Source organism: Cryptomeria japonica, chromosome 5, assembly GCF_030272615.1.
Source record: "Cryptomeria japonica chromosome 5, Sugi_1.0, whole genome shotgun sequence".
NCBI classification, from domain to species: domain Eukaryota; kingdom Viridiplantae; phylum Streptophyta; class Pinopsida; order Cupressales; family Cupressaceae; genus Cryptomeria; species Cryptomeria japonica.
The window spans coordinates 191,416,770-191,440,133 of NC_081409.1; the positions used below are offsets into that span (position 1 = coordinate 191,416,770).

Here is a 23,364-nt window from a genome sequence, read left to right on the forward strand (position 1 = left end):
AATTTAGACTGAACTATAGATGTGCAACAAAATTGAATACTCTAAAAACTTTCATAGAACCATCTGTCTATGTTGTAGTCCTCAGTAGAGGGAGCGTTGAAGAACATTCATAGAACTAAAACATATCTTGTATGACAACACTCAAATCATCAATGCAATAAGATTTTTTTCATCATAACATGGTACCAACAAATGGGGATATTATTTTATAAGTGCTTTTTGTATCAAACTATGTTGCAGTCTACCAATTTAAGGTGAATTGTAGGCACGCAACATAATTTAATACTTAAAATAAATTTATAAAACCACATGTCTCTGTTGTTGGTCAACAAAGAATGGAGGCATGGTGACTAGGTGTCTCCAAATACGTCTAGGTCTCCATGTTACAAGCATCTTCATGCACAAGAAATGACATTTTTCAGACCTTAGGCAACCAAATTTTGGTTGCTAGAGTGACAAACACTCTAGGATATGCATGAGAGAAGGGAGGGAAAGTGGGCATGATGAACATTTAAATGAAGCATTCAAAAGACTATGTATTGGCTATTTGGTGGTGAAATATGATAGGACACATAGTAAATGGCCTTGGTCAGATGGCATTCAAGGGGAAACATGACATTAATGTTCATCATACTTTGTAGAGGGTGGCAGACTACTTCCATGCCATGCAAACAATGCAGCTTGGACGCTTTCTTGATCATGGCACTATCCTTGGTTGACATGCCCCTTGACTGGTCATCTAAAATATAGGCCCATTTTTTGATACCTTAGACCAATTGCGCCTTTCACAAGTGGAAAATCGAGTCCAAGGGTGATGAAAATGTTTTTTTCATTATATGGTTACTATATAACATTTAACTTGGTGTCACTGATTGAACATACTGATAGTTATAACTAAATAAAAATTGGCACATGGTCATGTTAAAAAAATTCTCATCCAAACATATATTAGTTCAAAAGCCTCATTACATATGTTCCATTCTCTTCAATTTTCATGGAACTATCCAAATAAAAAAGGAGTATACATCTTGTAATTATCCAAAAAAATTATAGAGTTGGCAACAACAATGCAAGAAAACTGAGAGGGGGAGGGGGGTGAGTCAGTTTTCACCAAACTCAAACAAATTAACCTCAACTTTAGATCTGATCAGGAACATCAATAGAAAAGATAAACACCACATTAACAACACACAACACATGGTTTTTTGATGTGGAAAACCCGGTCAAGGGAAAAACCATGGTGGGAAGCTACCCACAATATGATGATACTCTACAGTAGTATGTGTAGATATTGCAATTGGGATGCACATGCATTTAGGTAGATATTGCAATTTGGATGCACATGCATTTAGGCACACTTCCTAGAGCTCACTGCTAAAAAAAACAAAGGGCAACAACCCTAGGAAGGCTCACTTCCTTATAAAGATCAGAAAATAATCCAAATTACATGAACTGAAAGAATAGCATCTCCAAATGCCTGATTACAGCTCCAGTTAAGCACACTGTCTGCACAACATTTCTCTGCTCTTCTCCACTACCAAAAGATCAATTCTCTTGTTCGGACATACATTACTCTCATAGATCATAGATACAACCGTAGGCATACATCTTACATGATCACAACACTTATTTATACAAGTCATCAACCTTAACCTTAAGGTCGACTCAACACATAATACCTAATTACAAAATTACATCACACGATACATAAATTTATATGTGGACCAATACAATGTTGACAAGGACATAGCATGGATCCAAATCAAATCCTTGAACATGCAACACCACAGAATATCTCGCCAAGATAATCCGCAACACACAATAACCATCAAGTCAACCAAAAGTCGTATAACACGAAGAATATCACCAGACCAATAAAATCTTCAATAACGTGCACCATGATCATTGCAGACCACCAAAACACATAGAATACGATGAAATAACATCAACAAGCAATGTGAATTCGATTGCAATAACCACAACAACTCGAATAATAAAAAACATCATCATTTCATCATCGAAGCTCAAGAGCACCAACTGACAAACTGAAAGATACACGTGAAGTTCCAAATCATAAATTATACGAACTGAGGATACACACGAATGTCCCAAACACTCTCCAAAATCCGCACAACATAAGGAATCAATTCCAGAGCAATACAATCCAGAAATCACAATTCTGCAATACCGAGCCAACAGAAAAACCAATCATCCACCAGATCACATAACTCAATCAAATCACCTTCCAGAACACTGAAACTCATACTGAGTCAACTAGAGATACGTATCTCAAAACCCATTAATCCGTATCAGCACATCTGCAACCAAACCAGCTCAATTCTCTGCAACAAACCAATTCTCTGCAACACAGGAATATGTTGACATCAATGACAACAACACATTCCAACAACTCTAATATCAAACATATAAGACTTATAACCATAAAAAAAATGTATGTAATGGTGATAATCAATGTCAATCAAACCAATCTATAAAGGATTGTGTCAGTGACATGATATATGCTGTTTTAGTGGTGCATGGGGCAACAATGGGAGACACATTCTCCTTTTGTGTAGGAGTTAGGATTGAACATGGAGTTGGATTTGATAATTGAGTATAGGTCACTTGTGATTGGGTGATTGGTGAAGAATTCAATACAACAAGAAACCCAAAAATATTTACATTTACCTGTTCTTGAAATAATACATGATTTTCGAGGAAGAGGTTCATTGGAGAGGTTAAGCATTTTTCTTGCCGTAGAGCTTGCTGTGCCATCTCTCTTTTTCCTTCCTCTCTTGTTTCTTTTAAAGCTTATCTTGCTCATTTTTGGTTTGCTTTACAATCTTCAACTTGTCCTTTTGTTTGTGTGTTATCTCCTTGTCTATATATGCTTACTCCAATTCTTGTGCCACAACACGTGCTACTTTTTTCTCCTCATTTTGCTATTTATTTGGGGATTTGAGATCCACGAGTTCTTTCTTCCTTTTCTTCTTCTTCTCCAATAGATTCATGTAGTCATCTACATTGTTAATAGTTGGTACTGTTTTCTCAAATAAATTCCATAATTGCCATAATTCTTTGGTCTTTCATTGACAATGTGCACAACAAGCTTCGGGAATTTTGTAATGTTTGGGACTATTTCAGATTATCTTGTCTCATTCAACTGTGAGTTATCCATGTTGTCCACTTCATGTCAGAATTTTTTTGTCTCTTCATTGAAATCTGCATTGCCTTCACCACGTTTGACATAGTAATGTACAATCTTAGGCACAATAATTGTGGGTGGTGGAGTTGGAAATGAAAAAGTTCCCTATTCTTCTTGGCAATTTAAATCAATACCAAGGTTCATAGCTCCCTCCACCAGCCATGATGGGTGGATTATGCATGAGGGAAGAGTAATAATGTCCTCCAAATCGTCATGCTGATTGTTTACCATGTCATGATGATCTCCCTTATCCATCGCTTGCGAGAGTGATGTAACAAGATTAATTTAAGGTGTACTTGGTATAGAACCCTGGATGTTTGATTTTTCTGTAGCTTGTAAATAGCCATCTAGAAGAGTGGACAAGAGTTTCTGTGTGACTTCATTTGTTAAAACAACAACATCAAAATGACTAAGGATATCTGCACCACAAAAGAATCATCTTGTACATTGATCTGGAAAGTGTTGCCAAGATGCATGTCTTCTACCAATTCCTCTTCATTTAGTGGACATATGCTAGTCCTTTTGAATTCTACAGTGATGTTGGATGCCATCAACACTTGTTGTAGCAACTTGTTGCATAGTTTTGCCAGTTCAACCCTCCTGATTTCTATGTTAATTAGAAACTTGGCCAACCATGATCGTGAAAACACAATCACAACTAGAGGCTGCAAATTATGTGACACGTGTGAATAACACCTTCAAGTTAATACCTAACATCCTTACTTCTTGGATGGTTTTGACTACGACATGGCTGCCGTGGCCATAAAAAATTAGAAAGTATTTGTTAGTGGGTAAGACACCTCCTATAATTGAGTGTAAAAAGTGGTGCAACCAGTTCATGAACAATAATTTTGTAATCCAAGCGTGTGGATTGACTACCATGTAAGCAATCAGTTTGCAACGAGCAATATAATTTTTTAGTTGCTTCTTAACTTTGATTAAGTAGAATCCTGGTATGCTTTGCCCAACAATATTAACACAACAAAGAATGGTTATCTATTCTCAAATCTTAGGAATTATGATTGACACACTCTTTCTTCCTCTTTTGGCGAGCACTCTCATCATACCATCTATGCCTGCTTGAATTACATTCTCATCATATTTCCATATTTGATGACGATCGTATAGATTTTCATCATATGTTTTTGATAATATCTGGTAGAACAAAGATACAATGATAGGTTTGCGGTTTACTTCTCTATCTTTGTCAAGGACTTCGACTTGATGTAGGGTGAGTTCTTGATGCCTCTTCTTGAAACTATTCCACCATGATTTCCTGGGTAGCCCATCTTTGAAAGGGTTGGGTATAGTTTGGAAAATTTGGGCAACTTCTACTTGTAGATTAACCATTTCAAGGCCACGACCAATTGCAACCATCTTTTACACCATTCCACAATAACTGCTTCTTCATCTTTAGTCAACATAGTTGGTGGTGCTTTCTTAGAGGTGGAGGTGATCCCACCTAATCAGTTGGTTAGTGTGGTTCTTGGGATCTTCCATTTTTTGCAGCCACCCTTATCGACATATTGTTCTCTTCTACATCATGAATATGTGTATCCATGTTTGATACTGACCATTCTTGTTGTATGAGAGTTGCTTGTCTCCATGTTGGAGGTACATAAACCTCCTCCACAACTTGAACATGCGTTGGAGTGATCTCGATAATATGTGGAGCTTCATCATCTCGGGAAATCCAACTCATCTTTTATGTGCAGGCACCCTTGTAGTTGCCATTTTTTTTGTAGGTTGGGATCTACTTACAAATTGTTTTGTCATCTGCAAACAATGAGCCATACAAATCAATCAGTAATAAATAATGCTTGGACATATAAAGTTATAAGAGTTGCATGAAATTTTACAATGATGCTTGAACAAAATATTTTAAAACATTATTATATCTTTAAACATTGTAGCCATGCATTCATATATTATCACTGTAAGTATGAAAGGGTAAACCATTAAATGACATAATTAGTATAACCTAAAACATTATAGCAGTGCATGGATGAATCAATAGTATAACTTGGAATCCTAAACACTATAACCTAGAACTCCATTGATATGCATTAAGAAGCATAAATCATATAAGTGACTTACAAAAAACAACATGTAGAGGAGTTCGAGAACACTTGGTGCACTTGAATGAGACGAGTTACAACAAACAAGGTAGAACATTACAAGACAATAAATAGGCTAGAACATCAAACAACACTCACAACACTGAAAGGAGAATTTTTTTTTTTTTTTGATAAAAGTGGAATACTCCACTAAATTTAATTAATATATATATATATTTACACGGGATTCAAAGAGCATACCGGAGGAAAGAACCTTGGAAAGAAAACCTCAGGTCACAGCTCATAAAATAAACCTATAAAAAAATCCTAACAGTTTATACAATCTGCCGCTTAGAAAATGCGGTCACCTATAATATTGACTTTACATAGAGGCCATATGACACTTAGCAGACCCATCAGATAATTCTCAAGAAATAAACTCCTCTGCTGCTAACAATGGAAGGAGATAGATGATTTCATAGCCCTGCTCCAAACCCGTGACCAAAATCTTTCTTCTAGCTTTTGCTCTGTAATATCTTTACTATATTGCAAAACTAAGAGTCTTTACAACAAGGAATTCAAATACCATGTGCTAGGGCCTTCCAAAGGAGGAGAAGAAGGAGGCACCATCTGGATAGGCAAAACTGACACTGACGAAGACCGAACGGTGTGCATTGATTCTAAGAGAAAGTGAATTCCTGCAAATATATTGACAGCTGCAGCCAGACAATCTGGTGATACATGATCTAATAGAGCTACCATAGCAAACAACGTATCATCATATGAGCTAGATATCAAACCATTCCTTAAAATTGAAAGAAGTTCCGCATGCCAACCGGAAGATAATAACTGAGAATGAGAAATAAAACCAGCATACTCAAAATTACCAAATTCAAAATGGTAATTAGATAATGCACTATCCAAATCATCAGTAGTGTAGAAATGGGAGTTGAAATATGCATCAAAAATTGCCTTGACCATAGCAGAATCCAGAAGCACATCCATACAAATATTGAGAAACCGAGATGCAATATCAACAAGAGAACACCTTGAGCTTTCCGCCAACCATTGCTTTCCCAAAACCTTGCGAAAAGCCAGAGAAAAATACAGTGAATAAACTTGAAACAGATGCCCAAGCTTTTCATCATCCAAAGCATAAGAGTCTTGGAAATCATAATGTTTGCGAGGCATCAAAATGCGGTTGCCCACTGATTCCATCAAAAAAGATAATGCAAAGCCAAGAGAAAGCACATGAGTATAAAGAGCTCAATGTCATTATAAGAAAGCAACACAACCACGAAAGGATGACACAATAAATATTACCTCAAGCAAGCCCAAAAAGATACGTGCAAAACAACCACTACAAGCCGCCACCTTTATAAAAAAATGATGACAATATCCACACGATGCGCATAGCCATAAATCAAAAACATGCCAAACAATAAACCAAGATATCCACAAGAGTGAAATCTCCCACATGAGATGAGAAAACTAAAAAAATATGCCACCATTTGGGAAGGAAGGTAAAGGACGCAACAAAACTGAAAGCATGCCATCCGGACAGAGTACAATCAGCATGAGATGAACACATGAAATCCGTGCAGTCATCAAGAATTAAACAAGCAAGTGACATATGACAATAATAATAATTGCAGGGAAGATTTCAATCGTACAAAATATAATTACCCCCGCACACCACAAATCCAAGCTAACTTGCAATAAAGGCAAACCTGTACCGAGACTAAGATTACACAGTAATGCAGTCATAATGATTTCTGCATCACCATGAGATGAACACATGAAATCTGTGCAGCCATCAAGAATTAAACAAGCAAATGACATATGACAATAATGATAATTGCAGAGAAGATTTCAATCGTGCAAAATATAAATACCCCCGCACACCACAAATCCCAGCTAATTTGCAATAAAGGAAAATTTGTACTGAGACTGAGATTACACAGTAATGCAGTCATAATGATTGTTGAATGCCTAAATATAATCGTCATGCAAGGTACAAGATCAATCAGTTGCAAATGAGTTAGAACAAACAAACACAGAGTATAGCATGATAATAAGAGACTCCCACACACCACAAATTCCAACAAAATGCTAGAAAAGAAAAAACCCGAACCCATCCTAAGATTACACATAGTAATGCAGACATAATGAAGTAATGAGGGCCAAAGAGTCCGACACCACCACATTAAGCTGCATGCCTGAATGTAATCACCAGGCAAGGCACAAGGCCGTGCTTCTGCAAATAACCTAGTAACAGTTAAACCGGATGAGGAGGTAAAGAATTGGAGGCCACCTCAACCAAGCTTTGAATATCCTCATCCAATGCTTTATTAGCCAGGAAGTCTGCCACCTTATTAGCTTCCCTAAAACAGTGAACCATAGTGAAGGAATTAAACAAATCAAGCTGATCAAGAATCTTGTCCAACCAATACTTTAAATGCCAGAAGTGGGATGAACGATTAGTAACCATGTAAAAAACTACCTGAGAATCACCCTCAGTAATAACATCCAACAAATGTAATGAAAGAAGCAAATCAAGACCCGTGGAAAGAGCATGAAGTTCAGCCACATTGTTAGTCCCATAGGCAATACATTGACATTGAGCTTTTATGATACCAACCTTGTTATTAGAGACCACAATCCCAATGACAGATTTACCAGGATTGCCACGAGAAGCTCCATCAAAGTTAAATTTAACTTTTGAAGCTAGAGGTGGCAACCAAACCACTTCCTCTCTATTTACTAAAGGGCGCGGTTGAGAAATTGCACTAGTCAAAGGGAGTGTTTGCAAGGCTGCCCAATGTTTGGTCACCCAATTATCCCAAGGTGTGAAAGTATTATGTAGGCTAGAACCTTTATAGATGAATGCCAAGATAGTTTTAGAAATCGACTTCTCTATGCAAAAGAGCACATCATGCAGAGGGGAGGAATGTTTCTTAAAAATCCTATTATTCCTCTCAAGCCAAATTTTCCAAATTAGAACAGAAGGAGCAATTATCCAAAGACAAGCATAAAATGTAGATGGATATAATAGGGGCTAGCTCATGAAGTGAGATCTAAGGTCCTTACTAAGAGTAGACGTCCAATTTAACTTATTAAAAAGCCAATTCCAGCAATGAAGAGCAAAGGGACAATGCAGAAAGAGATGATCCACAGATTCAAGGGACCCACCACACATGACACAAGGAAAAACCACAGTAATACCCAACCTATCTAACCTCATGCTAGTAAGAATTCTATCCTGAACAACCAGCCAAGCAAACACCCTTGCTTTGGGCAAATAGGCAGCATGCCAAAATAACTTAAAATGGCAAATCATCCCTTTTAACATCTAAAGACAAAAAATTATATCCTTCTTCAACCAAGTATTCCCTCGATTTTAAATAAGTTAAACAAAATCTCTAGTCTGCACAAGACATTTATAGTAATTAAATGGATATATACAACACTTAAATGATACTTACAACTAGCTTTCCCATGTTACACATGATGAAAATGATTTTTTAAGTTATGAAACAATTTTGCCGATGTGATAGAGTATGTAGCTATTGATGTGGACCCAAAAGTTATGACACTTGAAGGATGTTTACAATTTTAAATGAGCAGACAATTGCAGACATAGTCAAAGGATGAAAAGGATTTTTATGGTATGCAACTAGTTTGTCTACATGATAGAGTAGGTGATGTCGATATGGACACATGATAGTTACAATATTTGATAAATATTTACAATATTAAATTGGCAACCATGGAAAGCACAATTTGGATTAGTAGGAGATAGGTGACAATTGTAACTTAAAACATCATTTACAGTATATTTTAGAGCCCTATATATAACAAAAAAAACATAAAACCCCATTGATAATATAATTTAGAACCCCATGTATATAACTTAAAATAACACATATATTTAACAATATAAAGAAAACTAGGCACTTACAATTCCTTTTACAACACCTAGCAAACACCACATAGCAAACATGGAATAACAATGAACACATATTAGACAATTATATACATAAATAATAGAAATAAACTTTAAACAAGTTGGGATTAGGATGGGGGAAGTATTTGGATCAATATGGTTTTTGCTTCTCATAATTATATAATCCTCTTCCATGACTTACTTTGAAGAAATGTAATGAAATGAATTTGAACAGATGTCATGGCTATTTGAATTGTTTGCATCAATGATTTGTGTATTGGTTGTTTGATTTGGAGAAATATATATTTATCCCACTTTTTGGATTGTGTTTTTACATATGGTTTATGTGATTTTAAATTATCCATAAATGGATAGCTTGATTGGTTTGGTCGATTACTTGTAGTATGCTATGATGGTTTAAATTGTGTCTTATCGATTTAATAGCTTCAATGGTGGCCTTATATCTTCTTGTTGTTAACCACAGGTGGAAGTGTGATGCAGTCAAGACAGGGAGATCCAGTGAAGGACAACCCAAACTTGCAGCCTAACACATAAACCATGCACAACATACCGGTAACCGGTAATAAGATGCTAGAAACAATAGAAAGAACAACCAGTAACAACACAAAATGCAAAAACCAGTAAATAGTTTGAATAAATCTTATTACAATCTGAAGACTTACACATGCCACATGTTGGATTGCAGTACAGGATACAAATGATGCTTACAACATAAATACAAGACCTGCAGATCATCCACATATCATATCAGCTTCCGGAAATAGTCTGCCGGTTCTACCCTAACCTGAACCTCAGCCTTCCAGCCTCAGTCCTACCGGTTCAGAATCTTGCCGGATCTACATCTTCGCTCGATCTCAAAAATCTATCCTCGATCTTCTAACTTCTCTCTTCTCAAATGATTCACCATCTTCCATTTATACCATCCACAAATAATTTCAACTCAATCAAGTCGGCCCAAAGACCACCGGTTCATGAAACGTGCAATGGTAACATGTCAGCTCAAATCACTAAGATCAATCTTCAAAACATAAAATGGTGTGTGGACCTCTGGGAATACCGACCAAGGCCCAAAGCAACATCTCCAATGATCCACAAGTCACAGAGATCAACCGCAACCTGATCCAACTTCTCTCAACACACTGCAAGACTAACTGGTAAGAACATATCAATAGGGCCAATATCAGAATCGATCTCACTAGGATCACATTCAAATGCCATGAATCTCGAATGCGATAAAGATAACGAACACAAAGGGATAAATCCAAGTCCACAATGCTAAACTCTAAAACAAGAAGGAATGCCACGATCTCCAAGCAATTCCACTGCTAACTGCCTCAACCGATAAGAACTACACTGGTGCTCCTGCATCAAAGTGGGGGGAAGTTTCCATTATGTGTGTGCTTCACTATGTTTGATGGGACACAATGTGCTGGTTTTGGTTTCATAAGTGAAGTTAGTATGGATCTAACTAACCAACGCTAGTTCTCATTGGTTCTTGTTATGAGATGAAATATCTTGTTTCTTGATGATGTGGATTCACTTTGGTTTTTTTATACGTATAAAAAAATGAGCAACTAAGGCTCATGTGTGCAGATAGTTGTAGTCTTTTTTGACTTATGCGTGGATGCAAGATTCAATTTTGTGGCAATTTCCATACCACCACTGCTGCAGTATGAGTTTTGACAAATTTCAGTTGAATATGCTCTGACTTGAAAAATAGTTCTCGCTAGATTTTAATTTTGACATATATGTGCATATTATAAAACACTTTTTATGTGTACAATGTGTGATCCATTTAATCATTGCATTTTATCTTTTTTATGACATGTGTTGATGACTTGATTTGTCTATTATGGGGCACATAACACTCCATAGGTATCCCCACTTCACATCTCCACTCCACTTTTGGCTCCTCTCCCTTGCTTAAACTTTCTACCTTATGATTTATATGATGTTGATGATAGGTTGATGCTCATCTTTGTTTGGATTAGGTGTGTCATGCACCTCGAAAGTCTTAATATTTGTATTATTTTACTTATTATTTTATTCGTCTTTATGAATGAGACTTCCCACTTGATTCCATATCTATTATGCTATATGTAATTATTTATATTACAAGTCTAAATGTGTGTAAATAGTATACCATCATGAAGGTTGTGTAATTATATAAGATAAATGTAGTGGTGTAAGAGATATTATGACACATAAGAACATTGATGATAAAGTTACATAATGAACTTATAAGAGCATTTTTAATTATTGATTAGACATGGGATGCAATTAGTAATTCATGGGGAATTTTTGAGAGTTACATATGCAAACTTTCATAATGGAGGTCAAAGATGGGTAAGATTTATTTTCTATTTTTGGACGTCTAACATGTGTATAGGTCATGAAAATTCATACCATGGAATTTTGGGACATGGCCCATGGTATTTTTTGGGTAGTTTTCTAAGCCTCCTTACATCTATGCATTAGATGCACAAGGTACACGATGTATGAAAAGTAGTTTTGTAGGGTCATATTTCTAATTTTCCACTAAAGGAAGAGAATGCCAATCTCCACGTTAAGGAAATAAATTAATATAGTATTATGACTATTGGTTTCTAAATAATACATTATTTTGGGGCTTTGGAGGTAGGGATTTTCTTAAAGGGTTTTCCTTGGGTATATTTATGTCATTCTACTTCTTGTGGTTGTTCTTATTCTATCTCTCTCTCATTTCTTTATTTTTTATGTGCTATTCACATATTATAATGCTACTCAAATTTTTATATATTTTATTACTATGATATTCTTCTTAAAGGATTAGTTAAATACCTAAATTCTTGATAACTGTAAATATTATTATTTTAATTATGAAGGGGTATATAGGTTATTTTCCCAACAACCTTCACTTCTCTCATTACCCAATATTGAATCTTGCTAGTGATTCCAAGAATTCATAGGTGGATCATCCCTTATTCCCTCATTCAAGTATCCAACACAAAAATAAATGCATCTTCTATTTTTTGGGACAATAATAAATGATTATATTTAGCATATCTACTGTTCAATGACAAGGCCTTAGTTCCTCCTAGTTGCATGGGGTTTGAAGTACAAGGGTTATATCCCATTAAATTATATTTACACGAAGATAGATCAAAGACTAGTATCTTTTTTATGTATCCTTTATATTTACACGATGATATACTTTCACTATAGTTTTACTTTAACATGTTTTTTCACCTTTAGTTTCATCAACACACTAAATTGGTGGCAAAACGTAAGAACACGAATTGGATATCCTATTAATTATTTTATTGTAATAATTGCATTTATTTTATTGTATACTATATACTATGAGTTTAGGGCATTTTCTAGCCTATATTTGAATCTCCATTCATCAAAAAGAAATGGGACCACTTTTGTGATAGTTAGGATGACCCCCTTAGCCCCCCTATAAATTTAGATCCTCCACCATCAAATTCTAGGTTTGTTATTTCCTAAAACCTTTACATGGTAAGGATAGTTTTGTTGGATTTTGCCATCTATATTAACTTGTAGCTTCTAGATACCTCACCTAATAAAATTTTCACATTCAATGATCCAAAAATTATTTCCAATAATTTATAATTTACCATCTTTCTTCATTGTTCACTAAAAAAATCCATACATGCAAAGATCTCCACTAGCAAGTGCTCTCTATATATCTATCCATCATCAAAAGTTATGTTTAAGTTCTTTACCAAGGAGAATGAGTTAATTTAATATCATCGATGATCTTTAGATATGAATCCCTTGTTTCCTCTTTTAATCGTGTAATCTTGTAGATAGTATTCCCCTCTTGCATCCTAGTACTTCCCTTACTCCCCCACTTTGCCTTTAGTTCACAATCCATCAAACCCTCTATAGAAGCCCATAAACATAAAAATGTAGCCTCCATTAGATACCTTTCCATCAAACTCTTTCCCATTCCTTGACGATCTATTGTGTTCATCTACCTTTCTCATCCATCACCATTGCACATGCACCACCTCATTAGGGTTTGCCTATTTGATCACCATTTTTGGACTTTGTCCTCATCACTTAGATATGAATAAACACATATTACTATTGATACATATAAAACTTATTGGAACTACACACAAGAGGACTAATTGAGTCAAATCTCCCTACATTACTAAAATTTATAGGGTTTCTAGCTCAAGGTAGTTTAAAAAAGTTTTTATTAAGATTTAAAAGAAGTAATAGACTAGATAAAGGCATTAAAATAACCAATGTATCTTCCCAAGAAGGTTTAAGGTATTCTAATAGGTTTTCAGATGTGCACTCATTAGGATATCTACACTCTTGGTACACTCCTTAACGGTCACATGTACCCCTTTATTGAAGACACATCTTATAACTCTTAGATTGTTAGCCAAATTAGATGTTCACTCTTAAATTATCTTTGCCTTAACATAAACTCCAGATTTTCCAATGACATAAAGAAAAAAGTAAAAAGTTAGTCAAATACCACTCTACCATTATTTCTATTTTATTTAGATTAAATGTGAAGTTCAAAATTAAATCAGAAGAAACAAACTAAGCTGCTACAATAGCATTACATAACATACACATCTATTCTATAAAAATAGAATAAATAAGTCATATATGCCTAATATTAAATTGTAGAAACTATAAAATCTTTTAAAAGAATTTTGATCTTCCTTAACTAGACTAAATATTCTTAAATTCCCTTCGTAACCTACTGCTGGAATTTATTAAAAAGGTAATCTCCCATGTTGATATAAATTAGACAATATAAAAAGCTTTTAATTTACATCTCATAAATGATGATATCATAAAAGAAAAATTAATGACCAATCGCATAATAAATATATGAATTCTGATTATATTATTGAATTCAACGAACCTTGCAATTAAGCATTTGCATTTCCATAATTTTCCTTGGTATGATCATTATGCTTGACCAGCTTTCATAAGTTTATAATAAGAACTATTCTGTAACAAAATGGATCTGTATAAAGTCAGAAATGGGTAGCGAAGAAATTTCACACTAATAATAGAAATATTTGAGGTATCATAAAGAAAAATCAAAGAAGTACTAATTGAAATATTTGCTTGATTCAGATTTAGCAAGAAATCAAGTTAATTAGAGAAGAAATAAAAAATAAAAATAAAAAGGTTCACTGACCCATTTAAATGGGACAACAAAAATAGATGAGATAATGTTCTTTTCCAATACCACCTATATCCAAATAATACATCTAACCGACTAAAATGCATTATGTTAGACAAAATACAACCAAAATTCTAAACCAAGCTACTAGCAATTGGAAAGAATAAACCAGTCACCCATATTTGCTGTTTTCTATCCTATTTAAGAAGTTCATCTTGTGTGTTTTTATACTGTCACTGAATACTAATAATGGCCTTGTATAGCATTTCCACTCACAATATTCGCGTGACTGCAGAATAACTTAACCATCCATTTCAACTCACACAATTTGTGAAGGTCATGGCAAAGTGATTTTGTCCTTCCTTATTCATGTCGTTTTCCTTGTGTATTATCATTCTTAATTTTTAATGGAAGATTTTATATTATTTCTGATTTTTTTGTTATTTGATATTGAAGTTTGGTTTAGGAGTTAAGAACTGAGGGTTATTCATTCCGATAAAATTATATGAAACATAATTTCTGCTATTTTGATTGTCAAGATTTAATATTTATCGATCAATTTAAATCCACATGTTTAATGCATGGTCATCAATATTTGTATGTGACTTTTGAGGATGAAATAAAAACAATTCAAATTTAGAACAAATATACTGTGCATTTTTCAGCAAGCAACATAGAATTTCAGTATATGGTTTCAACTTTTGAATTTATGTTAATCATTCAATTTATTTATTCTATGCAAGGTGATTTGTTTATAATTGTAAGTTGTTATTATGGTGAATATTATATACACAAATGGTCATACATGTCAATTACACCTTATTGCCAATCTTGATCAAGTACAGTAGAGTCACCATATAGTAGGAGGATTTCCAGAAAAAAATGAATGTCTGCTCAAGATTATTGAACGGATAGAATGCTGTAACTTCATTGAAATTAAAATGAGGATTACAGAGTTGAACTGTCAAAACAAATAAAAAAAGAAATAACAAAAACTTTGAGTACAAGTGTAAGAATAGTAATCTTAAATATTCTCCCCTTCATCGGAAGGGGTTATAGTAAATCAAACAATTTAATTTTTTTAAGTGTTTTGGTAAAATTATCTATTCGTTGATCTTTACGAGACAAAACTTGCGCTGTACACAGTTATATTTCATGTGATGTCAATGTTAGCAGCAATCAAGAAGGAAGACTGAGGGGCAAAGAGGGGCGGGGCATGGAGGTTTAGGGGGGATTGAATCGGTCTTCACCATAAATCAGATAATCAACACTAAAGTATAAACTGATAAACTGCGGAAACTGAAAGATAAGCAAACGAGCAACACAACACACAACACCAAGATTTTTGACGTGGAAAACCTGGTTAAGAGAAAAACCATGGTAGGAACCTACCAACAATAAGATGATACTCTGTAATAGTATGTGAAAATATTACAATGGGGAATGCACATACATTTAGGCATGCTGCCCAAAAGATATATGCTCGGAAGGCTCCAACCTTCAGGGAAGTCTCACTAACTTACAAAATGAATCGGACTACAATCCAGAAGAAATGAACTGCAATAGTAGCATTTACATATGCCTGATAACAGTTCCAGTTAGGCAGAGTTGTCTGTTCGGCAACACCGATCTCACCACAACACTTCATCGAATGATATATCTCTTTTTTGCACATGCAACTCTCTTTGATAATGCAAACATAACACCAACACTTAAATTACATAAGTATATTACCTATATATACAGATCATCAACCTTGATAGCAAGGTAAGCTAAACCCTCAACCCTCAACTTATAAATACAAAAATTATATTACACGATACAAGGATTGATCACTAGACCAATAATATGATTTACATTACATAGCATGGACCTAATTCAAATTTCCAAATGATCACATCCATTGTAAATCGTGGGAAGATCAACCGCAACACACTACATCACCAGGAATACCACATAACATACAAATCATCACCGGTTGATAGAAATCACCAAAAATCACACAACGATCAATGCAGATCACCAAACCAAATAGGACACGATTAGGAGACACCAACAAACACATTAGAATCATCGGGAATAGTTGCACCAACTGTACCTTTCAAATCTTCATCGATCAATGTGTCAAAGCTCAAGAACACAACCAAACAACAATTGTCATGAAGAAAGATAACTTGTAGGTCACCAAATCACGAACCATCTGAAATGAAGACACACAAGATCATCCCAAATAACATTCCAAAGTCTCAACACAAGATTTGATCATACCAGAATATATCGAAGGAAATATCAACAAGAACACCAATAGGAACACCAGGAACCGGTAACCAAAGAGCAGTAAAATGGATCAGAAAATATTCCCAAACTCATCGGAATAACCCATAGGAATATGTTGACATCAATGACAACAACATAACCAAATTCAACAACCAAATCTAACAGACTACAACAATCTCCGCCTTTGGCATTGATGGCAACACATGAATGTGAGAAACAATCAATGCAAAGAAAGAAGATATCACCAACAGACTCCTAAGATCAAGATAGATAATGCAGTTTTCACATGATCTCTCCCCCTTTGACAACAATGCCAAAGCTCACCAAAAACAAAAAAGCACACAAACTCTCCTACTTGAATATCAAACACAGATCTCTCTCCACCAAAAAAAAAGAAACATGAATTTGTCTCAACCAAATCAACAGACTACTCTAGGAAAGGAGCAACACTAACACATCAATCCGGATAAGAAGAAGAAGAAGGCTCTGAAATCCACCAGATCGATGCAACTCAATGCATTTAGTTCTCATCAGGAGGGGTGGTTACCCCTAGCTTATCTCTCAAATAGACAAATTTATCTGCAGGCAAAGGCTTAGTAAAAATATCAATAATTTGTTTCTTTGTAGATACATATTCCAACTTCACCTTTTGTTCATTGACTTGCTCCTTCAAGTAATTGTATTTGATTGATATATGCCTAGTCTTTGAATGCTGTACCAGATGTTTATAGCATTAGAATTATCATAGTATATGACAATAGGTTCATCATAAATAATTCTGATGTTTTTCAACATTTGCTTCATCCAAAGTATCTGAGTGCAATTACTAGTAGCAACAATGTACTCAACTTTAGCAGTAGATAGAGATACTAAGTCTTGTTTCTTACCCAAAAAAGAATGCTCCACTGATAGTACTCTTCTAGCCATCTACATCACCTGCCCAATCTGCATTAGTGTAAGAACACAACATAAAATCATCTTTCTTAGGATACCATAAACTATAATCCACAGTTCCCTTTAGATATCTGAATATTCTTTAAACAATAGTAACATGACTTTCCTTCAGACCAACTTGATATCTAGCAGCCATACATATAACATACATAATGTCAGGCCTAGTCCGAGTAAGATATAATAATCCACCAACCATAGATCTGTATAAAATCTGATTAGCTCTAGGAGATTCATCAATTTTAGACAATTTACAACTAGTTACCATAGGAGTTCCAACAGGTTTGGAATCATCTAGTCCAAACTTCTTCAACAATTCCTTCACATACTTAGTTTGAGATATAAAGATACCTTTCTCTGTCCATGCAATTTGCAAACCTAAGACAAATTTCATCTCACCAATCATAGACATTTCAAATTCCTTTTGAATATCACCGACAAACCTCATACTCATATCATCATCACCACAAAAAATAATGTCATCAACAAAGACTTCAACAATCAAAATGTTATCATTTTCAATTTTAAAGTACATATTACTATCAGCAACACCTTTAGTGAATCCTAATTTTAATAAGTATTTATCTAATCTATCATACCAATCTCTAAGAGCTTGTTTTAATCCATAAAGTGCTTTCTTCAACTTACACACCATATTACCATCATCTGATAGTGAAAATCCATAAGGCTGTTCAATGTAGACTTCTTCTTCTAGACCACCATTCAAAAATGCAGATTTGACATCCATCTGATATACCTTGAAATCTTTATAAGCAGCATAAGCAAGCAACAACCTAACAACTTCAATTCTGGCAATAGGAGAAAAAGTTTCTTCATAATCATTTCCTTCTTGCTGTGAATACCCTTTGCAGACCAATCTAGCTTTATTTCTAACTACTTCACCGACTTCATTCAATTTGTTTCTAAAAACCCATTTAGTACCAATAACATTTTTATCCTTAGGTCTAGGCACAAGTTCCCAAGTATTATTCTTCTCAATCTGATCTAATTCTTCTTCCATGACCCTTATCCAATTCTCATCTTTACAAGCTTCAGCAATATTTTTAGGTTCAACTTTGAAAATTAAACATACCTCTTCTTCAACTAACCTTCTTCTAGTCATCACACCTTTATTGTTGTCACCAATAATTTGATTCTTAGAGTGATTTAATCTAACATACCTCAGAGTCTTCTGATTCTCAGTTTCCTGCACATCATCACCAACAGCAACAACATCTGGATTAATAGTCTCTGTCTCTACCAGATCATTCTTCTTAGGTCCTTCGGGCTGAATAAGAGCTAAAACAACATGTTGACCTTCATCATAAGCTTTGATATCCTTTCCAAGGTTCTCATCCACCTTCACACATGCACTCTCAACAATCTTCCTCAGCCTCTTGTTATAGAACCGATAGGCTTTACTCTTTGTGGAATATCCCAAAAAGATACCTTCATCACTTCTAGCATCAAACTTTCCAATATCCTCATCTCTCTTGATTTAACATTTGCTACAAAAAAACTTTAAAATATTTCACAGTAGGAACATGACCAAACCAAAGCTCATAAGGGGTCTTACCGGTATCACCTTTGATATGAACTCTGTTAAATGTGTAGACTGCAGTGCTAATGGATTCTCTCTAGTAGATCTTCGAAACATTTCCTTTGAAATTAACATAGTCCTTGTAGCATCCAAAACAATACGGTTCTTCCTTTCAACAACTCCATTCTGTTGTGGGCTTTTAGGAGTAGAAAGATGTCTTCTGATTCCATGCATCTCATAGAAAGAATTGAACTCACCGGAATAAAATTCTCTGCCTCTATCAGATCTCAGACACCTCAGTTTCAATCCGGACTCAGTTTCAACTTTAGCTTTGAATATCTTGAATTTATCAAATGCTTATGATTTCTCCTTTAAAAAGATAACCCACATCATCTTGAAATAATCATCAATTAGCAGCATAAAGTATCTATCTCCTTGTACACTTCTAACATTTGTAGGCCCACATAAGTCAATATGCACATGATCCAGAAATCCATCTGATGTATACCGTTTGTTATTAAAAGAAATTCTTGTTTGCTTACCCAACTGACACTCCTTACATACCAGATTAATAGGTTTAACAATCTTAGGCAGATCTCTAACAACATGTGTAGAATTATTCTTGATTAGTGAATCAAAGTTTACATGACATGACCTTCTATGCCATAACCAACTCTCATCTATCTTAGCAATCAAACAACTTTTCGCACTTGCATTGAAATGAAAAATGTTATCTTCAGTCTTAGTCCCAGATGCAATCTCTATACTGAAGGCATTCAAGATTTTGCATTTACCATCCTTGAATTGTAGATCATAACCCTTGTCAACCATGTGTCCAACACTCAAAATATTATGCTTCAAACCTTCAACATACAAGACATCATTAGTGTTATTCTTACCATCAAAAGAAATAGAACCTGTTCCACAGATTACACAAGCTTTGTCATCTCTAAATCTGACTATTCCACCATCATACTTTTCCATACTTACAAATTTTCTTTTATCATCGGACATATGATGTGAACAACCATTGTCAATCACCCATACACTCTTTTCTTCAACTTTATCAACCAAAGCTTTTTCTTCAACATAACAACTAGTGGACTTGATAGGCACATGTCCATCTTCCTTAATGGCAATAAACACAACTTCATCTCCTTCTGATTCTTCATCTATAACACCTTCATCGATAGCATAATAACAGTTCTTTTGGTTCCTAAACTTCCGGTTATATTTATAAGGCTTATCATACTTCTCATGCTTCTCATATCTATCATTCCTATCACACTTATCAAACTTATCATGTCTGTCATATTTAGCCATTCTCTCCGGACATCTAGAGGCAAAATGTCCTATCTTATTGCAAGTAAAACATTTCAAAGGCAAATTTACATCATACTTACTGACACCTTTAGGCAATCTCTGGGAAATCAATGCTTCAAGCTCATCAAGATCTCTCTATTTCTTTGCTATCTCTCTCCTTTCTAGATTTCATGTGTGGATATCCCACATTCATTAGGATCACACTTCTGCTTACCAGAGATAGATGCTGACACTTTTAATGCTATCTTAGACTTTCCATGTGATTCTCCAAATTTGCTCAGCTCAAATGTAGTAAGTTTTCCAACCAACATATCTCTTGTTACTATAGTTACACTCTGGATCTCATCTATAGAAGCAACCTTATGTTTGTAAGCAAGATGCAAAGATCTCAACACCTTAGCAACAATCTCATCCTCCTCAATCTTTCCATTGAAACATATGATACCAAGGACAAGCTCATTCACCTTAGCCATGTATGAATGTATGTTCTCATCATCTCCCATCTTCAATGTCTCATACTTTCCTTAAAAACTTTGAAACTTAGCAACTTTCACTTGAATATCACCTTTATACAGGATCTCAAGCTTCACCCAGATCTCATGTGCGGTCTAAAGTTCCATTACATTTGTCATTTTAGAATCAGTTAGGGCACTAAGTAATGCTTCCTTCTCTCTGATATTATATTCAACTTCCGCAACTTCATCAGGAGTGGATGGTCCATTCTGAGGAACAACATAGACATTCTTAGTAATCTTCTAGTAATCTTCTCCAAGACATTTCAAGCGCATCTCCATCCGGTTCTTCCACACAGTATAGTTGCTTCCATCAAACCTTGGACTGTCCTTCTTGAAAAGAATACCTTGAGTTGCCATCTAGGACCTCCTCAAGCGATTAAGATTCTACTAGAGGATCTAGCTCTAATACCAATTGTTAGCAATAATCACTAAGGAAGACTGAGAGGAGGGGGTGAATCAGTCTTCACCAAAAATCAGATAATCAAACACCAAAGCATAAACTGATAAACTGTAGCAACTAAAAGATAAACAAATGAACATCACAACACACAACACCAAGATTTTGGACGTGGAAAACCAAGTTAAGGGAAAAACCATGATGGGAACCTACCCACAATAAGATGATACTTTGCAGTAGTATGTGAAAATATAACAATGGGGAATGCACATGCATTCAAACACACTGCCTAGGCTCACTGCCCAAAAGATATATGCCCAGAAGGCTCCAACCCTCAGGGAAGTCTCACTGAGTTACAAAATGAATCAGACTACAATCCAGAAGAAATGAACTGCAATAGCAGCATCTACATATGCCTGATAACAATTTCAATTAAGCACAGTTGTCTTCTCGGCAACACCGATCTCACAACATCACTTCACCGAATGATATATATCTTTTTTGCACATACAACTCTCTCTGATAATGTAGACATATCACCAACACCTAAATTATATAAGTATATCACCTATATATACAAATCATCAACCTTGATAGCAAGGCCGGCTAAACCCTCAACCCTCAACCCTCAACCCATAAATACAAAAATTACATTACATGATACAAGGATTGACCAATGGACCAATATTATGATTTACATTACATAGCACAGACCTAATTCAAATTTCCAAATGATCATGTCCATCGAAAATTGCGTCAAGATCAACCGCAACATGCTACATCACCAGAAATACTGCATAACACACAAATCATCACCGGTTGATGGAAATCACCAAAAATTGCACAACGATCAATGTGGATCACCAAAACAAATAGGAAATGATTAAGGGATACCAAAAAACACGTTAGAATCATCGAGATCAGTTGCACCAACTCCAACTTTCAAATCTTCATCGATCAATGTCTTAAAGCTCAAGAACACAACCAAAAAACAACTGCCACAAAGAAAGATAACTTGCAGGTGACCCAATCACGAACCATATGAAATGAAGATACACAAGATCATCCCAAACAACATCCCAAAGTATCGGCACAAGAATTGATCATACCAAAATATACCGGAGGAAATATTAACAGGAACACCAACATGAACACCAAGAACACCAGGAACACCAGGAACCAAAGAATAGTAAACCGGATCAGAAACTCTTCCCAGACTCACTAGAATAACCCACAGAAATATGTTGACATCATTGACAACAACATATCCAAATTCAACAACCAAATCTAACAGACTACAACAGTCAAATCAAATAGAAATTTATGTTGATATTTTTAGTTCAATCATGAAAGATTGTTTTTTTGGCCAAGTTGATTATAGATTGATTTTCAGCTAAAATAATCATAGATAAACTTTTTATTTTTTCAAATATATAAGGATCCTTTAGAGCCATAATATTTTCCTAGTTGGACCTTAGGACAGGGGAGGAGGAACGAATCCTGATTGTTGGGTCCCGAATATACTACTCACACTTGTAGAGAATTTAATCTACTTAAAGACTAAGGAGATATCATCACGAAGAAGGATTGATCAATTTGTCAACAAAATGTGAGTTACCAAAGTTTAGTTGTTGATATATAATTTCTCGTTTTCTTTGGGCTTAGTTGGACTCAAGAGGGTGTTTCCAAAGTTACCCTTAACATGATTAAACACAACTAAAAATAGGTAAATGTACTAACAGACCCTTTGTTACTACCCTTTTTTTCCATAATAGTTGCTAGCTTAATTGACTAAGTATCTTCAATCTAATTTAGAAGTGCTAACTTTATAACCTTTGCAACCATAAACATGGTAATAACTGCACACCACCACTTACATACTCACACTAGAATGTCATAAGATCCAAATGTAAAGTTATCTTTAGACCTAGATCTAAACCTGAAGGGATCATTTGTAATGTCTCTATC

At 35.0% G+C, this 23,364-nt stretch overlaps 1 long non-coding RNA gene across 1 annotated transcript; it reads right to left on the reverse strand.

Moving 5' to 3' along the window:
- Nucleotides 1-9,838: 9,838 nt before the first annotated feature.
- On the reverse strand, nt 9,839-14,583 carry LOC131043273 (uncharacterized). The gene is made up of 2 exons (XR_009105504.2): nt 14,127-14,583; nt 9,839-10,380 (listed from the first exon to the last, which is right to left on the reverse strand). It is a non-coding gene; the product is annotated as an uncharacterized LOC131043273 (long non-coding RNA).
- Between the last annotated feature and the right edge of the window lie 8,781 nt (nt 14,584-23,364).